The sequence below is a fragment of the Brachyistius frenatus genome, unplaced genomic scaffold, assembly GCF_029030835.1.
Source record: "Brachyistius frenatus isolate BFR_SWC_R1_liver_20210118 unplaced genomic scaffold, ASM2903083v1 Contig_37, whole genome shotgun sequence".
In the NCBI taxonomy this organism is placed as follows: domain Eukaryota; kingdom Metazoa; phylum Chordata; class Actinopteri; family Embiotocidae; genus Brachyistius; species Brachyistius frenatus.
In genome coordinates, this window is record NW_027210636.1 from 347841 (window position 1) to 362500 (window position 14660).

Here is a 14660-nt window from a genome sequence, read left to right on the forward strand (position 1 = left end):
AATTCCTCTCTGCATGTTAATGCAGCAAATGTGTGCATGTTAAGCGCAGTGGAGGGGGAGGGGGGGGAGGGGGGGGGGAGGGGTAAAAAAACAACAACACCGGAGCTTCAGAGCACCGGTGCGATCTATGCCCCCCCCCCCCCCAACATGCCTGCCCTGTGATTTAGCCTGGAAATGACAGACCTGCCCCTCATCGGGGGCGGGGGGGCGCTAATGACACGCCGCGTGGGCTAACGTGACTATTAGCTTACTCGTAGCAGCAGGAACCGACAGCAACACAATTCTGTCATTAACCTCCCCCCCCCCCCCCCCTCCCCCGAGGAGAACCTCTAATCAGGGAGGCGGGGGCCGCCGGGAGGCCGAGCCGAGCGGAGGGGAAGACAAAGAGGTAACGGACTCTGAACCTTCACCTCCAAACCGTCAGGGAGTCTCAGGTGACTTCTTTTGTACGGGAAATAAATAAATAAAAAATAAAAAAATAAATAAATAAAACACCCCTCAGCTGTTTTCTACGAACCCAAAATGTTTCCAAACCGCTACGTGCTAATTAAACGTAATGAGCGCGGCGGTGAAACCGACTCTTCGGTTTAATTGGTTCAGATGTTTTTGTCCATAAAGATTTATGACGTTGAAGCTTTAAAAGAAACGTTGGCCGTAAATTTTGAAGGGCTGCAAACCAACTCCTGCAAACCAACTCCTGCAAACCAACTCCTGCAAACCAACTCTCGCTGTCGGTTAAATCTTTGTGGAGCTTCTTCTTTTCTTTTCTTTTCTTTTTTTTTTGGCGATTATTTGAAAAAAAAAAACAAAAAAAGAAACGAACACAGTCTTTTAAATAGAACCGGATAGCGTTCAGATATTTATAATACCGAAACCCATTTGATCAAATCCAGTCAAATTAAATCACAAATTTCAGTTTTCATGCAGTTTAGAGGGGGAGAGTGTAACCGAGGTTATTTTACAGACGTTCCCTAAACAAATGAAATGCTGTGGAAAGACGCTAGAACCACCTGCTCACAGAGGAACCTGAAGGTGGTCAAGAATGAGTTTAAAAAGCTTAAAAATAAGACGAGCTAAAGTACGATTTAAGTTGAATCCCCGTGATGACGGGTGGTGTTCAGAAATGTATAATACCAGCACTGATACTTTGATTTTTTTTTTTTTTTATGAAATCCAGTTGAAGAAAAAGAAAATGACATCACGCATTAGGGTACGAATCTCTAGTTTTCATGCCGTTTAGAGGGAGAGCGCAAAAAAGAGGTTAAAATACGGGAAATAAATGTTGCAGTGTCAGCTTCAACTAAAAAATATATATTTCAGTCTGAAATTTGTCACGATTTTGTGGATTTTGTCTTAAATATACCTTCAACAATTGATCAAGTATCAAAAACAATATGTAAAAATTCACTGCTGCTGATTTCTTTTGGAGAATTGAAAGCTGCTTCTTTATCTTCTCCCTCCTTTTGCAGGAGGAGGCCTAAAGTGACCCTCTTAAGATTAAAATAGAGACTTCCACTGTAGCTGCTCCTCTGAAAGCCCCTCCCCCCTCCCCCCACACACCTCCTCCCCCCCGACCGCCACGCGTTATACAACGTTCATGTTTTATGGATTTGAGCTGCCGACGTCGTGGATTTGCAGCCCTGGACATCCCATTTCCTCCTTCTGATTTCTGGCGGGACGTCCCGGTGGCGAGACGCCGCGGGCGTGTTTAACAGTAAATCCCGTCACGCCGAGCGCTCGTTACACGCCACTATATGAAAAATCAATACGGCCTTATAAGAAACAGCCCCAATTAGGAGAATCAAAATAATAAAACAAAAAATGCACTTACATTAGAGCCTTTTTAAAAGTCGGCACTACAGAGTAAACCCCCTCACCCCCCCTCCCCCCTCCCTTTAACACACTGTACATGAGCTGGAGTATAATTTCCAACACATACCTGACACTGTGTGAAATGTCCTAATGCAGTAAAACCCACTCATCTCACACTTCAAGCGGATTAAAAGCGAGCGCCGAGATTTACGAGGAACCGAGGCAGTTTTTTTTTTTTTTTTTTTTTGCATCGGGAAACATTCCTCGCTGCAGAAGGTGGAACGCAGGAATGTGACAAGGCTGCCGCCGCCGCCCACAGCCGGCACCTTCGCCCGCGTTAATCGTACGTTATCATCGGGACAGGCGCATACCTACCTGTCTGGATATCGGGCTAGCGATGACGCAGAAAACAAAAAGAAAAAAGAAAAAAGAAAAGGCCTCCTCGCTCTGCTCTGGTAGAGGATGGACTTTCTCCTGCGTATTTTCATGAGGATAAACATGTTTTCATGGCTCCGATAGTACGAGTGGTCTGATATAAAATTTATTTATTATATTTGCTAAAGTACTGCACTTCTTTTAAGTGCATGGACTTTCATTTTCTTCTTCCATAAAAGAAAAGATTTAAGTCCCCGGGCCTGAAAAGCACTTGGTGTGTAATACCACCGAGGGCCACTAGAGGGCTGACTCCAATAATAAAAAGAAAAAAACTCCAATAGACTCCCATTGAAAAAAACATCAACTTCTTCCCGAAACACAAAGTCAGTAAACGTTTTCCACAAGTCGTCATTAGATAAATTCTGATCCGTTTTCTGGTGGTTCTTCTGAAAATAATCCCATTATTGATTAGGCGTGTCTTTGTTTGATTGACGTGCCTTGGGGTGTCGTATAAGTGGGCGGGGCATTTGATTGCTTTATGTGACATGAAAGTACAGGTCAAACATGGTCGAAATGCAAACTACTAAATTATACTCCTTAGAAATAAACAATATCAAATATATATATATATATATATAGTGGTCAGGATGCAAGACAAACAAACAAGTGACAGGAATCTGCATAGATGTGGGGGAGTTGTGTGTGTGTGGGGGGGGGGGTGGTGGTGGGTTGCCAGGAAAATGCCAACAAGCTTGAAAAAGCTGCAGAGAGCAGGTGGGTGAGTCAGCAAGTCTGAAGCGAGCTAATGCCACAAAGTGTCACCGGCGAAGTTAAAGGAGGCGAAGGAGTATGAGCCGGTAAATGTGTCACCGGGCAGATAACGATGCCACGGGGGGAGGGGGGGGTGAACTACACGTTTGTAAACAACTTTATAGAAGAATTATTGTTTAGCAAGGTAACCTGCAGGGTCCATCAACACGCCGGTTAACGTTTAACTAACCCGGTTGGCACGACGATAACAGCAGGAGCTCCAACGCTAGCAGCACGGGATTGATTGCATCTGTAAAACAACAACAAAAAATATACAGACATTCTTTACCCCCCCCCCCCCCCCCCCCCCCCCCCCCCGGGGATGTTATGTCTGAGTGAAGCCACTCGGCCCGACGTGCCGAAGCCCGCAGAGCTTCACCGCGGTGAGGACGAAGTAACCGCCGCCGTAGGTGCCGTCTAGTAAAGCAATGTCAGAAATTCAGACATATATATTTTCATGGTGTCCGATTGTTTCGTACACTGGAGTAATCCACTGTCAAATTATTATTATTTTTTTTTTAAACGTAAAACCTCTTCAGCCTCGCTTCATTTTATCATATTTACTTTTAAAGCTACGATTTATCTCTTTTTTTGTTTATTTCTTTCTTTCCTTCACACTTTCATACCTTTCATCGTCCTTTTAGTTACCGTTATTGCTCTATTCTAGCCATGTTTTACCCTATTTTCTGTTTAACTTTGATCTTTTTAATGCATTTCCTCTTTTTCATTTTGTTTTATAGTTTCTAGTTCTTATTTCACTCTATTTAAACTCTCGTTGCCATTTTAGCTTTTAATCTGTCACCTACATTTCTGTTATGTGCAGTGGTCACAGTGTTTTAAATTGTCTTTTTTTTGTCTTCCCTTTTTAAAAACTTAAAAGACCTTCTCCAGAGCCAGAGGTTGGTTTGTCCCTTCTCGGCTGCTGTAGAAACATGGCTAAGGGGTTCATTCGGAGGTAATGAAAACACAATTGTGAATATTTAATCCTACACACTCGAGCTTTAAATAAACTGTACGTAACGAGAAATATGACTTTCAATTTTGCAAAAAAATTATACACATTACACTTCTCTCCTCTCCGCCTTTCAACGCTAAATGCTCTAAAATGTTGTAAAAAAAAAAATGAACTTGAACTTGACGTTACACTTTCCAAAGCTTTCAACCACATCTCACTTTCTTCCTCAGCAGATCGAGCGAGCTTCTTTTTTTTTTCCATCATCTTTTGGTGTCATTTTGAATAATTCTGGTTTGTCGTGTCCACGTTTTTTGGCCCGTTTCTCGGAGATGTCGACGTCCGTGCCGATTAAATAGGAGTCGTAGGTCTGTCGCTCGCAGCACTGAAAATTAGCATGAAAAACTTGAACAGCAACCTCTTTTTTTTCTTCTGTTTTTTCCAGCAGCAAAGTCCCCGTTACTCAAACCAACCTGAAATCATCTGCCTGGCTGGATACCTCCAAGACATTTGATTTCCGTAATCTGGGTCGACCTGCCTTTTAAAAGACTTTGTAATTCGCAGGGCGACGAAACTGATGGCAATTCTTCTACAGTTAAGACAAAGCAGTAACTACCCCCCACCCCCTCCCCCAAATCATCACATCAAAATGCCCCTTAAAGCATTATTCATGATATGAAAGAAAAAAAACAGTCATGTTAAATACAGCAACGGGGCATGTGTGAATATCTAACACTGGTTAATAGATGTCTTAAAAAAACAAAAACAAAAGCTGCACGTAAACTGCCTCGGTTGACTTATCAGATTAATCTGAAGGCGATACGACCCCGTTGCCCCGCTCGTCAGCAGCTCGGCGAAATGCTCCTGACATCCTCCCACCGAGCGCCGAGAGCGAAGGCCTGCCTTACGAGGCAGAAACGGTGACATCACCCCGACAACAGCTAAACAAAATAGGCCACAGCTGTTTGGTTCTTTAGGCTACAAATTAGACTCAATATGTCACAGGGCATCACATCACGGAGGAGGACGACGAAAAAGGGAAAAATAAAACGAGTCCGACCGGGCCGCTATCTCTTTCTGGCTTTGCTTTACTTTCTGCGGTCGTTTTTTTTTTCCCAACACATACAGATACAGAGATAATTTGCGCTAAGATGACGAGCAGGAAGGGTGTATTGGTGGTGGGGTGGGGTGGGGATGAATTATGGAGGGATTTAAATAATAAATGGGCCCTCTTCAACCAGGCGAGAGAGTCTTGAAAGAGGCGGGTACTCAGGGAGGTAGTGGGACACTTTGTGGAAAGCCATAGTCTCCGCAAAGATCTGGGGCATATGAATTATATCTTACCGGGTCCATTATCGCTTATCAAAGCATCAAATGAATTATTGCGTGCATGGAGACGGAAAGCGGCGGGAGGAGGGCAGGCGGAGGTGTGTGTGGGGGGTGGGGGGGTGGGGGGGAGGAGGGGGGTTTGCGTACAGCGTCGCTATAGTTCCACTTCAACAAGAAAACAGACGGACCATATGTGGTGCGTATGGAAGCGGAGACGGAAACACCTGGGAGGAATCAGTCAGCTGTCGGCGTGGAGACGTGAAGCCTTCATGTATGAAACAGTTCATGAAGCCGTTAATGATGCAGACGCTGTATTTACACCACGCAGCCTAAACACCGATCTCAACATTTACCCTCGCAGATAAACTTCCGGCGGCCCTCAAAGGGATCGGACGAAGACGGATGAAGCAAAAGAGGAAGAGAAATGTGGGGGTGGGGGCTCGCGAGTGTGTTTCTCAGACCTCCACTTGGTCTAAAAATACCCACCGGCACGCTGGGTGGGAAGGCTCCCTTCCCCAACCCCCCCCCCAAAAAAAAAAAAAAACCCTCAATAATTTCACCAGCCGGATGGAGGGAGCATCCGGCTCTCGTCGGGGGTTTTCAATTCGTGCCACGTAATGCAAAAGACGACTCGCAGAAACTCCTTAAAATCCAACCACTTGAACTCTGAATTGTAATTAACGACATACAACCGATGTTATTATCTAACAACTGAAGGTCTTGCTGGGAAATTCAGAATTCCCCAAAACTGTCAAAATTGCAGTTATTCTAAACCCAGAATGCGTCCGCTAACCATTCGAGCTGTAGTTTACATGTACGACTCTCCAAACACATATGGATATTGAACTTTTGACTAGTTGAACCTTTGACCTCCAGAATCTAAACAGTTCTTTCCTGAGTCAAAGTGAACATTTGTGACAAATTAAGAAGAAATTCCCTCGAGGTCGTTCCTGAAGGATTGCGTTCACGGGCATGGGTTAACGTCGGGTGACAGTGACCTTGACCTTTGGCCTTGAAACAACAAAATCTTATCAAGTCACCGTTGGTACGAAGGGAATGTTTTTTTTGTCACTTTTGAACAAATTCCCTCGAGACGTTCCAGATATATTGCATCCACAAGAACGGGACCGGATAGATGGGAGGAACTGGGAGGTCACGGTGACTTTGAACTTTGACCTTTCACCGCAAAACTCGAATCAGTTCATCCTTGAGGTCAAGCGCACGACTGTGCCGCTTTTGAAGAAATTCCATCCAGGCGTTCCCGAGATATCATGTTCGAGTGAACGTGTCGAAATGAGGTCACCGTGACCTTTGACCTTTGGCCACCAAAATCGAATCAGTTAATAATCAGTGGTATCGAGTGAATGCTTTTGTCCAGTTTGACCAAATTCCACCAAAGTGTTCTCGAGTATCGCGTTCGCTAGAAAGAGAAACGAGCGTTCACCAGCGAGTTCAAAAACATGGATTTTCACGGTCGAAGAAACATTTAAAAAACCAAAACATCAACATCTGACCGTTAGATATCGTAGACAGAAATATGCCCTCGCAGCTATCTGAATTTTTTTTTGATTAACTGCCAAAATAAAGAGGAAACTTAAGTGTTAACGTGAACTTGGTGTGAAACTCAGCAAAGCACCAAGTGATGCAGAAAGTCGTTTATTTATATTCACACAACAAAAAAAATTGTGAATAAAAGTGTCAAAATACAGAAGAAGTCCCTCAATGCAAATAATGTCTTTCACAAGCGCTGAACTAAGAGCATCCAACCATCGGCACCAATGTTGAAAAAGACGACAACGACAAGCGTTTCCTAAGCGAGACACGAAGCGTCGTATCGACGTGCAACTATCAGATCACAAGAGAACGAAAATTTAAGAAAATAAAATATATTTTTAAAAAATTTGAAATTTGGATGATTACCATTTAATCAATGATTTATTCAGCACTTTTGGCACCGCAAAAAAACCAACATAAAATACTCCCCCCCTGCTGCTGCTTACCCTCACATTACCCCCCCGTCCCGACACCCAAACCCGCGGCGCTCAAAGTGAAGGTCAAAGAGGACGCGGCGCGGCGAACCTGATCAAAACCAGGAAACCTGAACCGGCTGGAAGTTGAATCTCCAAAACTCTGTTCTCTCTTTTTTTTGGGACAATTGACAGATCTTTTGTTTTTTTTTAAAAACCAACATTTTGCATCATATGTTCAGATTTCTATTAAGCTGAGAATTTGACGACCCTAAAACGAGGCAAACCGCTTCAGAATAAATTATAAATGGTGCTAATTGAGAGAAAGAAAAAAAAAGGTCTATTTACGGGCCAATAAATGCTTCTTTATAACGCGGTTTAATCTACAGTGCTCTTATTTTGACATATTTATCCAACTGCACCTTGTTATTTGTGGGCTTTTTTTTTTTTTTCTCTCTCTGAATGACAGTGCTGAAATGAATGTGGTGGTGGTGGTGGTGGGGGGGATATATATATATATATATATATTTTTTTTTCCCATTTAGCAGGAGTTTGGGAGTGTTTCATCTTCATTGCTCAAATGACGGCTTTTTAATGCCGCAGCATTCATAAACCCGTGCCTTCTTATCGCGGCTCCCCTCCAACACTTGATGGAATTTGCCGTCGCACAATGGTCGGAAAATACACTTCAAAGGCAAGAAAGACGCATCTAATCTCCTCCACTCTGCACACTGCAAATTTGCTGTGATAATAAGATCCTGCCTTCCCAAGCGTTCTTAGGGATCTGAACCAAGGATGAGAATTTCATCTCTCTCTCTCTCTCTCTACCCCCCCTCCCCCCCGTCTGTTTCCCCCCCCCCTCTATCTCACTCTCTCCCACTGTGGCATCGCACTGGTGGGTGGTGGTGGTGGTGGTGGTGGTGTGTGTGGGGGGATGCCGCAGTTTTTGAGAGAATCTCCGCAACAGCAATAAACTGCATATCTGTGGAACCCATCCTTATGTAAAAGCCCTATTTTACAGTTTTTATTCTACACACACACACACACACACACACACACACACACACACACACACACACACACACACACACACACACAGAGAGAGAGAGAGAGAGAGAGAGAGAGAGACACGTCTGATGAGCACAGCACAGTGACCTAGTTTCCATGTGGCCCAGAAAGATCAAGCATGACTCCCTCAGAACTGCTATGGGCACAAAAAAAAAAAAACCCTGCTTCAGTGCAAATTCAGCCGGGCCAGCGCACATCGCCGGGGCGGCCAACAAAAAAAACTCACAATCGCACTGCAACAGAAGATGTGCTGCTTTAAAGTACGGTGATGCAGAGACGTGCTGCAGCCCCCCCTCCCCAAAAAAACAACAACAACAACAACAACAAAGCATCCTCAAAGTCACAAGACGGGTTGAACGGGTCGGCGCGAAGCAGGAAGCCCCGCAGGTGGAGTTGTGTCGACTGGCGGAGGGCAGGTTGAGGACAAGGCTTGTCATCGGAGGCACAGCTGCGGGACATGCTGCAACCACCCCCACCCCCACCCCCACCCGCAGCGCCCTACATACACCCCCCTCTCCACCTCCTCCTCCTCCAGGTTATCTGTACACACGGAGAAGGTTACGGATGGAGATGCTTATCCCAGCGAGCGCATTAGCACAACAAAGAGGGAGTTTTTATTCCTCTCTTTGGACGACGGGCCCCCGCCGGGGTAATCAGACGATCGCACGCCGAGATGCTGCGTTTCGACACGCAAACGACGCGCTAACGCAAAGACACGGCGGCCGAGCGTTTTAGGGGAGGAGCTGCGATTTGAGCCGTACACAAGAATAAAAAAATAAAAAAAGCATCACCGTGAAATCGAAGCTTTCGTCGACTAATTCGTTACCGTAAAGTTTTAAACTTTTATTTTCTTAAAAAGGAACGGTGCAAAACGGCGACAGCACAAACACCCGGAAAACCCGGAGCAAAGCGCCGGCTCCGTATGACAACGGCAAAAACATCTGGAAGAAACCACCAAAAGAAAACAGCTGAAACGAGTGCAGCTGAATAAAAGTTGTTTTTCTTCTGTTTGAACAGAAATTATATTTCATTAGTAGCTAAGTGCTAGTTGGAGCAAATATCGTTGAAAAATGTAATGATAGGGAGTGTGCTGGTTAAAACCTACTGTGCTAATGGAATAATTTCAAAATAAAAGCATGCTACTTACAAATGTGTCAATAATACTTTTATTTTTTTAAATCATATCTTACCAACCTACAGCAGGAAGGGTTGAATCGTGCGCTTGTTTTAATAATAATGCGAACGTGAAGTAAATCAGGATATTTTGTTGTTGCAGGAGAATTGACGCCGTTTTAAGACGACGTCTACGATCTGACTTTTATTTTTCTTCCAAATTTAGACACAACGGTGGAAATTAGGGGCAAAAAGCCGCTGCGAGTAGGCACGGGTTGTCTGAGCTAAAGCTGCTCTTCTATTAAATGCTTGAAAAGCTGCTTTAAAAAAAACATACTCGTATCTTTCTGCTTTTATATTGTCTTTGTTTTTGCTGATTGTTGTGACCTATATTCTGTTGTTATTTGTTTTCCATTATTTTTATGTGGCGATATTATCATGTAAACTTTGTATTTTCAATAACTGTACATTTGTAACAGGCTTTAAATAAGCCTGTTGGGGGGGTTTGGGGAATTTTGTGTTTTTAATTCGGGCAAAATAAATCAGATCAAAAATCGAAATAAATCAATCTTATATCTGATTGGAAAATAGTAAAAAAAAAAAAAAAAAAAAAAAATGCTGAAAAACTGAATTTTTGATTTTTTTTTTGGTGACATTTCCTGACAGGAAAGCAGCTTTTTCAGTTCCACTAGGCAACGTCAGAGTGTATAAAACTCTTCTTCTAAAAACCGCAGCATAAAGAGGCTAACTGGAGGATTTACTGGAGGACGAGCCGACAGCTGCTGCTTCTATTTCAGGAAACACGACGAGTAACTAAATTAACTAAACAAACCGGCGATCGTTTCTGTCGTCAAACACGACGTCAGAAGCGCCGACAAGTCCAAAAACATCCGGCTTCGACCGTTCACTGTCCTTTCATTTTGTATTTTTTTTTGTGGCAAGTCGCAGCCTTCGCTGACACATCCTCTTCTTATAATCCCATAAAACATCTCCGAGCATTAAAAGTCTGACGGCAGAAAACAGCTCGACGGACGCGAGAAACGACAACAAAAACTGGGATTTTTGGCGACTCGCTGAAAACTTGACAGGAAAACTCTATTTTTAACTTTTTGTTTTTTTTTGTTTCCAGCACATCTGGCGGCAACACATCTGTACGGGTTTACACGCACACACACACACACACACACGCAGCGAGGATGGGACTCAGGTGAGTAAACTGCAGGGGGAGGGGGGTAGGTAGGTGGATCGGCATCCCGACATCGGCTTTAATCGGATGTGAGCGAGCGCCCGGGAGGCCGGCGGCGCCGCGGCCGCATTTCTGTTCAGGCCGAAACAAAAAGCGCTCGTGCGGCAGCGTGTCGCCGGGCGCGCCGCGTGTTATCCAGGTCAGAGTGATCTAATCAGGTGTGAATGAAAGCACTTGGCCGCGCTCCAGGCGCTCGCGATGCCGTCATCACACGGGGGGGGGGGGGGGGGCACGCACACAAGTTTTGTCTTACAGGACTTGCGAGGACAACTTCAACAAATGCAAATAAAATAATAATTCCATGTAACGGAGCAGCAGATTGAATAATTCAGATTTTAGTTGTTTTTTTTAGTTGTTTTTTTTAAATTAAAAAAGCAGGTTATGAAAACATGACGCAGAGTTTAGTTTGTAAAATACTCGGCTTTTGTTTTGCAGCAGTCGACGCGGTTTATATTCCGGAAGAGTTAGCGGGGAGAGATTTATTGATTATGACTTCGCTGACTACTCTTATGACCTCGTGAAGAAGAACGTGAGAGACAGAAGCAGGAAACCGTTTTGGGTTTTTTTTTAGGTTTTTTTTATGTAACAATAAATGTGAATATTCAGCAGTAACTACAGGAGCAGGGATGATGATGGGATGGTTTTAAGGCAGCTCGCCTTAAGCGTGTTATTAAGCTGCAAAAGTGTGATGTAACTCATTTCTTCGGGTGATCGTTAATCCTTTAAGGAAAAAGAAGCGATTAAGAAGGTCAAATCAGGTGCTAGGTGCTTTATGCTCATTTTCTTTTAGCGTTGAATTTGTCACTTTTCTTCATTTTTATTTATCTACAGTCCTATTTATGTAATATAACATAAAATCACCGAGATGTTGGAGCGTCAAAAGTGTTCGTTTACAGAGAGAATTAGAAATTGATGAGTTTGAGGGCCTCATACAGAAAGCGGTTATTTAGGCCAGCGGTCTTATTGTAGATATTTGTACAGTATATGTTGTATATGTTGCATTTTAATATGTTGTCAGTTTGTAAAAGAGAAGTTTGACGTCAAATACGACAACACGGTATCGGAAAAATAAATAAAATGCTGGGCTAGCTTTGACTGCACAACGCAGATTTCCCCCAAAACATTCTGCCTTCGACCCTTCGGTCTAAAATCTCTGCTGCTCGACTTCAAGGTCACGACAGCCCAACAATATAATTATAGATGTAAAAAAAGTGACTGAAATCAATCGTGACATCATACGTAGTTGTGCTAAATTAGCTTTTATTTCCAAACCCTGTATAACAACTGAAAGGTCAGAGGTCAACTCAGATGAGGCGGTACAAAAAAAAAAAAAAAGAGTTCGTGGGGTCCGCGGGGGGAAATAAGACGTTGCGCAATCAACCACAATCTGCTTCTGACACGACGTCACACCGAGTTTTAATCAACAGCAGCGACACCGAAAGTAACAGAATAACGTTTCAAATCTACATCGGCCGTTTTAACGGAAATCGCCATCGAATACGACGTTTCGAGTTTTTAAATCTGTAAACGAGTGCTTCTTTCTTTCCAGCTGCTTTATAGCGCGTGAAAAAAATAAAAAGAAGCCTCTTCGGTTCACGGAGTCCCTGCAGCCATCGGAGGGCAGCGGGACGCATATGTTGACAAGTCTGCAGCCTCCAATTTGATAAGTGCCGCGCCAGAGCACAGAGCCATCACGCACGACCATCCACCAAAACCAACGGCGATCACCTACCAAAAGAACAACAACAACAACAACTACACACACACACACACACACACACACACACACACACACACATCTCCGACCTTTCGCTTCGAACTCTGTAATCGGCCTGTTTATGCGGGAGACATGGGATTATCGGGGCTCATTAATACCATGCGTCATGACCTCCTTTTTCCCCTTTTTTTTTTTCCTCCTAAGCTTTTCATATTTTACTCTTGAAATAACATTTTGCCACAAAACGTTGCCGGATGACTTTTCTTTTTTTTTTTTTTTTGTGGTGTTGATGGGACAAAGAGATCGAGGGGGAAAAAAGATGACTTGAGTTTTGATATTCGCGGCTGCTTGTTATCGTTGCCAATCGATTTATTTGCCAAATAGATTTTTGATTAGTCAGCTAATTGTCTGGTGTGTAAAAAGTCCAAAAACGAGAAGAAGGAAATAAATAAATACTAAGAAAATCTGCCAATGCGGTGGATGTAGGAGTAATGTTCACGATACTATACGATATAAAAAAGAAATTATATTGTGATAATAATACTCCAACCTGGTGACGTCATACTGTTATCATTAACAGTGTATAAAAGTGGATGTAGCTTCAGGGTTGGAAAGTGGAAGTGAAATCACAGGAAACCTTCGTGTTTCTGTTCAGTTATTGAGGGAAAGCGCAAGTCACAAAATCAATATGAAAGTGTTCGTAGCTTCAGGTCTGTAAAATGGTTCTGATCCAGAAGTGTCTTCAGCTGCAATACCAGCGAGTGCCACTAGAGGTCGGCTCCAAAAAGCCTCCGGCTCCATAGACTCCCATTCAACTTCTCTCATCAAATCCAAAGTGAATAAAATGTGTCCATCAGTTATCTCGGTGTTGTTAGCTAAAGTCACTCCTTCTTATTAGTTTTCTGGAGGTCCATCTGAAAATAATCCCTCATTCATTAGAAAAGAAGATTCAAGAAGACCTGTTTTTGGGGGCGTGTCTGTTTGATTGACAGGCCTGCGGTGCAGTCAGGTTACAGCTATCGGTGGGCGGGACGTAGCATCATCAGGTTTCCGATCAGATCGGTCAGATCCACCGCTGGCTCCTCCCCCAGCTCATCCAAATATGGTCACTTCCTGCTCCGAACTAGAAAGATGGCGTCGGCCAACATTCGAACTCGAGGCTTCGTAACGGCCGGGCGACGTCACCGTTGGTTTCCCGCTCGCTTGACTGTTACGTAACCTCCGTATTCTAGAGGATTTCAGAGTTTAGTCGACAGTTGAGCTCTTTTCTCCTCTCCTTGTGCTTTAAGAAGAGTTGGCTCCGCCCCCTCCTATTTCACAGAGCTCCACCCACACGGAGCAAAGGAGAGGCTCAGGCGACCGATTTGACTCGTTACGTCACTGTAATTGAAATAAAAGCCTCAAAATGAACGTAATATTTTGTTAAAATGACCAAATCTTAAATCACATTTTTCCGTACGACGTCACATCCTCAAAAATATCGCAAAAATACGCCGATGTCTCCCGATATCGTGGCTTTTCTTTCTTTCTTGAAACACGACTAATCGATTTACTGATGAATCTTTGCATGAATCACAACCAACACAAGAACTAACGTCTCGCACACACACACACACACACACACACACACACACACACACACACACACACACACACACACACACACACACACACGCGCCTCCATCCAGTCCAACCACGTGCAGTTAACACGCCAATAAAACGCACAAAACTCTCAGGATGTTTTTGTTTTTTTTCTTCCTCCTTCTTCTTCTTCTTCTTATTATTATTATTGCCCCCCCCCCCCCCTCCAGCAGTGTCACTCAAACTCCACCCAGAGCGGCAGCCATTCAATAGAGAAGCCCGTTCTGCTTTCAATGGCCTGAGCATGGACCAATCACGGCGGGGGCCCCTCCTCCTCCTGCCTGGAGCCTCTAGGCCAATCACGGCAGCTGCTCGCTGCACACGTGACTCTGTCCGTCATACCGCCTCATATATAGTGCATGCAAGAAAATGTGGAGCAGTTCAATAACTTGCATAGCAGCCAGGCTCTAGTGTGTGTGTGTGTGTGTGTGTGTGTGTGTGTGTGTGTGTGTGTGTGTGTGTGTGTGTGTGTGTGTGTGTGTGTGTGTGTGTGTGTGTGTGAGGATCGTGGAGGGGGGTAGAGAAGGAGGAGGAGGAGGAGGAGGGGGGGGGGGCATGCATGTGGGAATGCATGTGCTTGTTTATCTATGTTGAGGCAGGGAGGGCGAGCGAGAGAGCGAGGAGAGAGAG